Source organism: Hipposideros armiger, unplaced genomic scaffold (assembly GCF_001890085.2).
Source record: "Hipposideros armiger isolate ML-2016 unplaced genomic scaffold, ASM189008v1 scaffold_115, whole genome shotgun sequence".
NCBI lineage: Eukaryota > Metazoa > Chordata > Mammalia > Chiroptera > Hipposideridae > Hipposideros > Hipposideros armiger.
Genome location: NW_017731465.1, coordinates 1,941,339 through 1,952,898, shown reverse-complemented (window position 1 = coordinate 1,952,898; position 11,560 = coordinate 1,941,339). Strand labels below are relative to the sequence as shown.

General features: G+C 34.4%; 1 long non-coding RNA gene across 1 annotated transcript in view; it reads right to left on the bottom strand.

Moving 5' to 3' along the window:
* Positions 1-11,560, bottom strand: part of LOC109385435 (uncharacterized) — a 336,203-nt gene that overhangs the window by 22,717 nt on the left and 301,926 nt on the right. The gene's annotated exons all lie outside the window — the stretch shown is intronic.

Below are 11,560 nucleotides of genomic sequence, written 5' to 3'. Positions count from 1 at the left end.
GAGAAGAGCAAATTCTGCTGCCGGAGAATGTGTGACATCTCTCCAACAGCTAGAAATGAAATGCTTAAACGGGGTTCCAGACCAGAATGAGCTTGTTAACAGTCCCAGTCGCACACTACACCTGTGGCTGAGGAGAACTGGAGCCAGAAATTCTGTCCTGCTCTCATGCCCAGCTAGGCTGTGGAACAACTTATGCAAAAATGTGTAAGAGGCAGTTTTCCTGTCCTTCCAACAGAAGCAAGATGCAGCCTTCAGAGTTAGCTCTCCCCCTTTTAGGGCTCATTTTTCAATCTCTGGCAAGGACAAATTGCTTGTAATGATTACATCAACCTCTTTAAATGATTATATCATTGTGAGTTTAGTTTAAAAGCCCTTTAACACATTTAGTTTGCACTTCAAAAGTTGGCTTTTATCTTCGAAAGGCAGCGAAGCATATGGAAAGAGACAAAAGCCCGTATATTAGTTGGGCTATGCCATACACGAGGGACTGGGGAGGCCTAGAAGGTCACATGCTAGGTGTAATAGAAACTGCTTGGAAGAGTTCCATATTTGGCTCAGAGTTGGATTCATTTATGTTGAAATGTTTAGACAAATAAGAGCTAAGCCTTTGTCTTTTTATTGAAAGATGTTACAAGGGGCTATCTCAGAGACAACATTTTATTCATATCATCATCATCTAGTATCTCTCCACCTCTTAAATGAAAGTGTCTGGATGTTTGTTCACATATGAACATTTTCTCTGGTTTGTAGTTTGCCCGCAGAATATCCTCTTACAGATTTTTAAAATAGAAAAAGGAAAATTAGAATTTCTGAGGAATGCCAGCAATCAAGCACCTCCCCTTAATTATGCTACCCCAAACCTCTTATCATAATCTGCCCAGCAACTAGACACTTCCAGCTACCTCTGGGGAGAGATCATTATCGTGTATTAATTCAAGACTCCTCCTGATCTGGGACACCAGAACACCATGTGGCAGTTGTATTAAATGCATTATTTAAGTCTGTAAAGTATTTGGGGATGCATTTTGGCATAAAGATACTACATAAAATAAAGTTTTATTTTATTAACAGAATCATATGGGCAAAACGGGCCATGGTGTTCCTTCTCGATGCTTTTTTAAGTACGGCTCCACATTTTGGCCAACGCCCCTTCTTTCTCCTCTGTTTTCTTCACGTGGCTACCTAATTGCATTCTAATCCTTATCGGGAAAGGAAAACAGGTTGAGTATTTTTGAGGGCCCTTGATGTCTTGGGTGCTGTGGTGATTTATAGCAAAACTGTTTCCATGATGCTGTATTCTTTCTCTACGCAGACATTATTATACAAAAGACAGAGGAAAGAAGAATGGTTAGGAAGTCCTGTGTATGCCAGACACCAACATTCTCACACTGGTGGCTATTTGCATCTCCGCCCAGCTTGAAAATGTTGTCTGTTGTGCCAACACAGCTTCCTTACTTGTAAAAAATGCTTCTCTCTGTTGGAGGGCTCAGAAAGATATTCTTCATACAAAATCCCCTTACAGAACCTCCAATCCCTGTGGGGCATAGTCTGCGGGTTTATGGTAGTGATGAACTGTCATGGGTTCCTCCTTGGTTGGTGAGATTGGGACCCGTAGAAATGGCTGTGACCGTTACTTTTCTCTTTGGGGATTTGCCCTTTTTTTCATTTGGTTGGAGATTGAGACTGAGCTTTGTTACAGAGAATTATCCTGTGGCAGTGGGTTGGGAAGATAAGTCTTTGTTGAGACATAAAACACATACAGACAAAAGTGTGAAAAATTGAAATGACAAGGTTGCTGGGGTGTTGTTCCTTAAGTTCAGTCAAATGTTCAGACATAGGAAATAAGGTACTCTCTGGCTTGTTGCTGTGTACCCAAGTGAATGTGTGTTTCGTGTTCCCAGAGTGCTGGTACTATATGACGATATCATATGTACATATGCCAACCTCTCATACAGCATCCAGGCCTTACCTTATTTTAATGCCGATAAATAACCACTGTCTGTTTTGACTTTGGTGTGATAGGAAGATAAGATGGATGCCAACTTACAAGAAGCTTGGCAGAGGAATCACAAATGAAGGCCAAGTTTCTTGCCATGTCCTGTGTGATAATTGTTTGATTCTATTCTATATGGTTAAAACAAATCGGCGGTCATAGGGGCTCTATATGAAGAATAGAGATGGAATTTGTGTCTGAGCTTTATGTTTACCCTCATTTAATTCCAGTAAGTCTGCTACATTTTTTACCACAAGATTTCTGAAGTCCACATGAAAAGAATTTAGTCGTTGTGCAGAATGTGTTTAATACAAAAATACTACAAATTAAAAACAAAAAAAACAAATTTTAAAACATTCAACGTCTCCGTCTTACAAATAAAGAAGTGTTTAGTATCTGCTTTACCTACTGGTATACTTAGAGGTATATAAAAAGAGAACCTGTTAAGTTATATAATTTACCTTCGAGACATGTTTCAGAAATTTGTGGTTTTATTATTTCTTCCTTATCTGTGAATAGCTTTGTTTTTCTTCATAAACATGATGCAAATCCTGTTTATTGTGATTTCAAGATTCTTATAATTCTAAGAGACTATATAATGCATGCTATGGATGTAACGTTTTTATTGGGCATATTTTTTGAAAGCAGGGTTTTTAAAAAATAAGGTTAATGTATAGCAATTATTTCTTTAAAAGGCAGAATATTGATTTAAACACAGAAATTCCAATAAAAACTGATGAGTGTTAACTTAAAATTAAATAGAAAACTGTAAACTGATACAAAAGAATGGAACTTTCTATTTTGCAATGATACAGACAATAAAATCACATCAAAATATTAATAAACACATGAACATTCTAGTAGAAATGTAAGACTAGCAAATAAAAGTAACTATTGAAACAAAAGTTAATTTAAGCCCTACTATTACACCAATGTTTTCTGAAAANGATTGTGCTAGGTTAGATGGTAGAGAGTGATGAGCAAAACAAATATGAGTCTTTTCCACGCAGAGTCAACAGTCCATTTAATTCCCATAACATCTCTGCAAGGCAGAAGAATCATTTAAGTAATGTTTTTAGTTAAAATAAGCATTTATTTGGAAGAGCCCTGTCAAAATATTCCCTATAACATCCCTTCCCAAAGCAGATGTGATATAGCCATGTTGCTATAAATTAAAAGTTAAAACCAGATTTAAAAAATAAAAATCCCTCTTCACTTTTTATTTCTTCCAATCAACATTGGAAACTCTGAATTTGGTTTGTTTTTTTTTAATTGATGTTATGTGGTTACATTATATATATATACTTAGGAATAATGTTTTTAAGCAGCTTGATGGGCAGACACACATTTAGGTTAGCAGTTTATTTTACTTAAGTACTAAACATGTTTTCCACTATTAACTTTTTGATGTGACACAGGGATGCAGAGAGGCAGTATTGCTTAGTAGTAAAAACATAGTCTCTGAAGCCATAAGCTATGCATCCTATGCCCTGGGCCCCACCACTTACTCAACTTGTGATTTGGGCAAATTACTTTTTCCTTCTCAGTTTTCTTTTCTGGAAATTTGAACATCAGTCATACCTGTGGATAAGGCTATTACTGTGGCTTAATTGATTTAATGAACTCATGCACTCAGCACAGTGCCTGTCACATAGTGTAAAAATACATGTTAGCAGGATTTGCGACATCATACTGGAGACTCACTGAATAAATGTCTCCGTTAACTCTATAAATTTTTGAGTTATAATTGTTGAAAGTAACTTTGATCTCAACTCTGAGCTCCAAAGCAATGGCCCTTGACTTTTCTGATGATTTCTAAGCAGAGGGTAGGGACGTTAGTTCGATAATGATGATGCCTGGCTTATAAAAGTAAATGTCACCAGCCTCCACTGTGAGCATTTAAGCAATGTGAGCGGTCTAAAAGAGAATCAAGAATCAAAAATTCTGTCTCCTATTCCCAGCTCCATTACTGACTTGCTAGGGCAGAATAAATAAATCACAAATAAATAAATAAACAAATCACTTAACATTTCTGTATTTCAGTTGCAGCAAAATGAGACTGATAAACTTTTGCTTCCTAAGGACAGCAAAATCATTGGCTGAAAGGTGCTACAGGAGTGACAAGTGTTATTAATTCCCAGTTTTTCAGCCTTACTTACGCATACTTTGAATGTTTGCTTTTCATCTAGGGAACTAAATACTTCTTTAACGTTGATACGTGGTAACTGCAGAAATTAGTGAAATTCACCAGCCCTCAGATAACATCAGAGGACAAATAAGTCAGGCAGTTAATTATGTAAAAGAATAGACTTGGGGAAAGAACAGCTTCAACAGAAATCTCCTGATTGTCCCAAGTTCAGGGTTACAACTTTGGAGGGTAAAAGAGGGGAAGGTGGAGGTTATAGAGATAAAAGGAAGAATGGTTCCTTTGTGTTTTGCAGTCATGTTTTTTCTTGTATTCTGCTTATTTTTATTCTAGACTCTTCCATTCTTTGCCTGCACAGTGTGTAACCACTTCAATCAGATTCAAGCTGCTCTGTTTTATATATATATTTTTAAATAATTGCTGCTGCTTGATATGTCTCAAAAACCTATTTTGTTTCAAAAGCCACACGCTTTGCCTATTAATTTCCTCCTCTATTATTTGTAAACTCATTTTTGAAAGTGCAAGCACACATCCCTTTATATATGTACATAGGTATGTACACAGATAAATATACACATATATTTTTATTGTATGTAAGGGTGTTAGGGAGTTAAATAAATCCTTATTACTGTGTTATTAATCACCCATTATTATTTTTATTCTCTTAATTATTTTTAAATGACAACCATTTGTAAATCTTTGATAAATTATCAAAATACGTGGAGCATTACCATTTTCGCTCCTGCTCATAAAGCAGACACAAAAGAGTTACGGTTTGTTGGCCAAATGAGATTTGCTACACTCCTCATAAATCTTTTATTTAATGTGTTTTTGTAGGAAATCAATATTACATTGGTGTAAAATACAGATAAAATATAGTTCACAATGCATTTTATAAAACAGGCTTTACTAGAAGCACTTTTTTGTATACATTTTAATATGTCACATTTTTATTTGAATGTAGGATTATATTTTCATGTATGTATGAATGTGTCTTTTCCTTGGTATGAGCAAACTCCATCATATTTGTTTGTTTTATGTACATATATTTGTGTATATATAGATATAAAAAAAAAGAATATTTTTTCTTCAACAATTTTTTTTCCTGCAACACTTGCTGCATCTGAATTTTTGTTACATAACAATTCTCTAAGGAAACACTAAAAACACATCAATAAGCTATATACATAACAAAATATATTCAGGTATTGTTCATGCATTAATATGTATTAATATTCTTTGAAAGAAATCTTATACTACTTGTGAATTTAAATATTTTTACATAAACCCTATAAATATAATGATTAACAATCTGCTGTATTCACTATTCAGTACATTAGATGTAGTGTTTTCCTAATTACATAGACCAGTGTGGGAGGATATGACTACAAAAGAAGATTAAGACATTTGTATTTTTTCAATGCTACTTTATAGCATTAACTGGAAAACTCAGGCCTGCTGTATTGAATACAGAGGAATTTGATTACGAGAGTAGTAGATCCTGCCAATCTTGGCTTGAGACAGCAGACACAACTAATTGTCTATCAGCAGTGATTTAGCTGTATCATCTGTCTACAATCTTGCTATTGATGGGAACATTTAAAATCTGATGAAGATTACTGTTTAATTATTAGGATTTGGAAAACCCACCTGGCAGATGCGTTCTTTCTATCATCCCCCCCCCACTTATTTTTAAGGAAGAGGATCAAAGGTCAAGTTTCTCCAACTTAAAATATCGACGTCCTTCAAGAAGAATACTTTAAAATCAGATTTTACAAATATATTATCAAGGACAGGCTTTTATTTTGTTCCAGTTGTCCTTTTGCTCTGTTTTGTTTCATAGTTTCCATGAACACCATTGATCCTATGTTATGTATCCTTCTTGTAGCATTGAAGACAGTTGCTCTGTGGTTAGGGTGGTGTTTAAGATTTCCAAAGCTATCTTTTGATTGCTGTTCCATTTCTCTGTGTCTAGGTTTAGCTGCATAATGCTTACTGGAGACAGTGCTTTAAAATATTAGTTAAATGTGACTGTATCTAATACAGTCCATACATTTAAGTATGATAATTCAGATATATTTTTAAAAAAATGATTTGTGCAGCAGAAATTCTATTACGTATGACAAATCTGTGTCCATAAAGAGTGTACTTCATTATCTGTTCAAGTAGATTTCCCTTATAGAGGAGAGGATTAAGAGCACCCAAAACAGTATATAATAAATAACAGTGTGTGGATGAGCTGAGCGCAAAGTCAATCACGTCCTTGTTGCTAGGTTTGATGAAATAAATATTTAATAATTTGGGACATTTACATTCACTCACCACTCAAGTGAGCTTTGCAGAGTGTTTTCCAAAGATTAATATGGCATTTCTGTAAGTTGACAGTTCAGTGCACAGAGGAGTGACTTAAATGGTCGTCCATTTTTCCCTGAAGCAAAATTTGCAGCGAGCATATGTAACAGTCTGTACTTCTGTGTGAATACCAATCGGTGTCATTAGGTGCCTAGAGTCTCCATTTGCATTGTTGAGGCATGATTTTCAGCTAGAGCAGACTCATACCTACCAGTGTCAGATCTTCACTCTGGGCTTCATAGTTTGATATTGTCTAAGTGATTTGTTTCTGTTCAGGGAGCTTCTCTAGTATTCTGATCTACATAAAGAAAAAGATGACACTAAAGATTTTTTGAGTTTTTTCATGTGGACAGGACTTCTGAGAATCCCTTGTAGGTTGGAATGAAGAATCAGTAGAAACAGCAATGCAGCAAGGAGGCTAGAACAAAAGGCATGAAGTAGATTCTCAGATTTTATTCAAATGTTCAGAGGACTAATCAGAATAAATAATTCCCAGTTAATAGGAACCATAAGCAAGTGTGCTCCTGAGCATACGAAGGTTTCTGTTACCATACCATTGTCACTAGGCAATATGTTTATGCATTCTGCATTCTCTAATAAGCCATAATGACATAGGTGTAGAGTGAGATCTGTGTTTGGGTCCCTGATTTACTATTTTGAGCTATGAAACCATAGACAAGTCGTTTTCCTTATCTTAATCCCATTTTTATTTCTATGTGTAATACATCCTGTTTTTCTATGAGCTAATACATCCAAAATACTACCTAAATGGTAAAATGCTACATAAATATAAATAATCAGAATTAATATGGTCCCTGTTCCTTGGGAAGGCCAATTAAAGTTTATTTTCTAACACATTTTGTTGCTTCTATAATTTTTACATACTTTTACAGGAAGTATCAACTATAAAAAAGAAAAGCAGTTAATCTTTAATCAAGTTTCTTGGTATGTGAAAAATGTAATTGAGAAGCTTTAGGAATTAAGTTCTTTGGGTAATGAAAATATACTAGCTTAACTATATATCTTAACACAGATAACAGAATAAATCATCCTAAATTTTTCATAGAGAATAGCCATTTTAGCTTGTGTTGTGAACTGAATGGATATTTTAAAAATATAGTTAGGATGAAGAGGATACTGTTTCCTCAAATTACAATGCTTTTTTAAACAGGTCAAATGGCAATTTTCAGTTATCCTTAGATCAAATAAAGTTATCAATACATAATGGAAAATTCTTTCAAGTTGTCAGCTCATAGGCCATTATCAAATTTACTGTCAACTATTCACCTGAGTCAGCCCAGAAAGGTCATTATGTTATTGTGTATCTTAGGAGATCATTGAGACAATTATATGAATGCTATTAGCCTTGTTTTAGCATATGTTATAACATATTTATAATGTATATGTTATATATGCATATCTTCCTCCATAGGTGGTAAAATCTTACACAAATTCTGTCTTCCTCAAACTTTGTGTGCAGTCATTTTTGTACATGCTGTCTTAGTAGTAAATATACAGCTTAAAAATGTTACAGTCTTATTTCTGTTTGGTTTACTTACCCTTGTTATAAATTTCATATTGATCAAACATCTATAAAATTCTTCAAAATTGAAGGTGAAAACTAAGAGATTATGATGCAGGACTTTCAATTTTCTATTAAAAAATATAGGCTAGTAATGGGATTTTTCAAGAAGTTTTTGACCTTTAAATTTAAGGCAACTTAGCCTATTTTGAGGAAACCCACTTTCTATTATTATTTCTATCACCATTAAAATTAAATAATCTGGACAAAGAGTTAAAGTGTATGGCCAATTGGATTTTAAACTGGGATTAAATCTTACTAAATAGAAGTGCTTTGAAAGGTAGTAAGATCAATATATCTTAAAAATATGTCCATGAGAAATAATTTTGACAAATAAAATGTTAATTATGAAACTGGGTTGTAATAGTACAAGTTAATTATTATGACATGAATTGGGTATCAGCAGGAGCTAGAATAATTGATATCAGATGAATGTGGAAACTCCCTAGAATGAGCTCAGTCCCAGATGAAGTGACGATTGAAAAAATATAAAAGCTGTTGTGATGTGTGTGCTCGTCCCCTGATGAAAGCCGATTAATTCCAAAAGTTGACATTAAGTCAGTGGGGGGAAAAAATACTATAAAGATCTTTTTTTAAAAGTTTGAATGGAAGCAGGCTATTTTCTATCATTAAGGTATGAAGAATGCCATTTATTTGGGTGGATATTTTGCTACTATTCATTAAAGGGTCCATTGAGTCTTACATTCTCCACCTTCCTCCTCCTGTAATTGTTTCATATCCCATGATACAAAGTGTAATTTGTTCTTTTATTTTTTTTTTTATTGTCCTCTCATTGTTTGAAAGTAGAAGCATATGAGTTTTAGATTCTTTTGTTTCATTACCCGCCAAATTAGCGGCACTTTGACTTAGCCTGGTTTTGACATTTCATTAATTCTGGGAATAGCAAGCAGAATGGGGAACCAAAATGCAGGAGGCAAAGCCAAATCTATCTCCTGCTTTTGTTCTCAACATTAGAGCCATTAGCTGTGGAAGGAAAAAAAAAAATCCCCATTGAATGAAACGGGAGATTTTTACTTCTCTGTTTATCCAGTCCCTTTTACAAAGTCTTTATTGATTCACTGTGGAAGATTTGTTCCTATGCTTATAGTTCTAGTAGACAAACAGACAAAGGTTAGCTATACACAAAATCTCCAACAACTATTTTTATACTCAGAATTAAGGGACCCAAGTGGATTGAAGAATTGATGTTCTGCCTTTCTAATCTTTTGATTTAACATGGATTCCACACTAACTTTTGTGTTGTTTCATGTATGCATGTTAGCCTCTTCATTCTGACTGGCTTGACAGTGCTCCGTGTAGAATGTCAAAGGTAGCTCAAATAGTGATCAGAATTGAAAATGTGTGTTCATGAGACCATTTTTCTTATGAAACAGGACAATCAACAACCAAGAAGATATTATGACCTCAATTCATTTAAAATCTCTTCTGTGATTGATTATCCTCAATGGCTTTATCTTTCTCAATTTCTAATACTCAAATAAGCTTTGATTTCCATAGTATTTCACCTTTGAAGAGAATTTAGGGTCACTCCTTAGTACAGTGTCTAAGTCTTCTATTGTCTGGAGACTCGGATTATTAACTTTTGTTGACTGTTCACTCTCTTCCATGGTTGTCTCTTTTGCTCAGTTCTCAAACCCTATTACAACTTCCACAGACTGTCTGAGTACTGTTTTTGGTTACTTTTGTTTTAATGGTGTTTGGTGTTAACAGACAATAATAAAAAGCATTTCGCTGTGAGCACTTGGCAAAATTTTGTCATATACAGACAGCATCACAGCGATTCGTTATAAAAGAAATTGATCTTGAGTTTCTGCAAATTACTTCATCATGACCCTATTTTCTCTTAACAATAAAAATATACATGTTTACTCACACATCTGTACATAATTGAATCATCTCATAATTTTGCTCATGCCCCTGCACTGCCAAAAAGATTCCATGATATTCTTTTATCCTTAACTCATGACCATGTACTTTATGACCTTGCTTGCTTCACATCTTTACCTCCTTCTTAGGAAAAAAGAAATCTTTTGTTGAAAGCTGCTTCTCTTCTAAGAGTCAGCTCCCTCCACCTGGGAACTCCCCATTAAAAAAGCCTTTACATTGCCTACAGGCTGCCAATTAGTCTCCTTCCATAAGTGTGGCTGCTTTTCAGAGAAACTTTTTTTGTTGTTGTTATCTATTGTGTTAACTTACCTGTTAAAGTTATAGGGTTTTGACTCAAAAATTCCTAAAACTTTACTAAAGAAACAGACATATATTACAGTATTATGAAATAAGTCTACTTAAATGGAATATGATTTATTTCAACATATAGTAACATCTCACTTATCCAGTTTATTTGGTGGAATGAAGTGTCTCCTATAAGTAAATCTACCAGATAACAAAGGCACTATTTATGTACACATTTTTAGTGTATAAATTTGATTAAAATGCTATTAAATTATAGCACGTTTTTGTATCCTAGCAAAGTATGGCCAACGTGATTTAACATTTTCTTAATAACTTGAGGGTCTTCGTTATAAAGATCAATTGTACCATTCTATATTATCCTTGAGGCTCCTGAGCCCTGTGTGCCCTTGTATTAAATGCCTACAGATAGTTGAGGTTTTATTGTTGGTTTGTTTTGGTTTTGCATTGTTCTCCTATGTTAACTATCTGCTCTCACTTTGCAAACATCATGTAAATTAACAAAAGACCAAAGGTGTCTGGGAAAATTAGCACCAAAACCCATGCTGGGAATAATAATTTGAGAAAACTTTGAGTAGATTTCTTATTATCTCTAGTTCATCAACTTTTCTGTTTATTTTATTCAGATTATCGCATCCTTGATCCACTCAGGGGGCTAGAGTGTGAGGGAAGAAACAGAAAAATTGTGATTGCACAACAACCATGCTAAACAATGACAAAAAACAGCTTCTCTGTTTGGGGCAAAGAAAGGATAGCTAACAGGATATGGTTTCAGACTCATTTGATGCTACTAGAAAAGATTTGAGTGCGAATGTAGTTCCCTGGAAACTTAGAAAACTATACTCATTGCAATGGTCTCTTCCCATGGAATATAAGGCCGCTGAGGTCAGGAAGTTCTATCTTTTTGTTAGATATCTGTGGGCTGACTGACTGACTAACTGACAAGATGGCAGAAGTAAAGAAGTAATGTATGAGTAAAGAGAAAGGCAGATCGGCAGACATCCCTTTGGCAAAAATAAGACCTTAGCTCCTCATTTGCTATAGAAGATAGATACTAAAAGAGTTATGAAGATGGTTGACAACAAACATGCTTTCTGTATTTCAGTTGAAAAGTAAGAACATCAAGGTTATTTCTTCCATTTGAGGGGAAAAGAAAACCCTAAAATATAAATAAAATGTCAATAAAAACTGGTTTTCTGGTATATGCTAAGGTATATGAGCCATATTCTCTATTGCTTTTTTATTTTTAAATACAACTAGATGTGGTAGTTTGGCT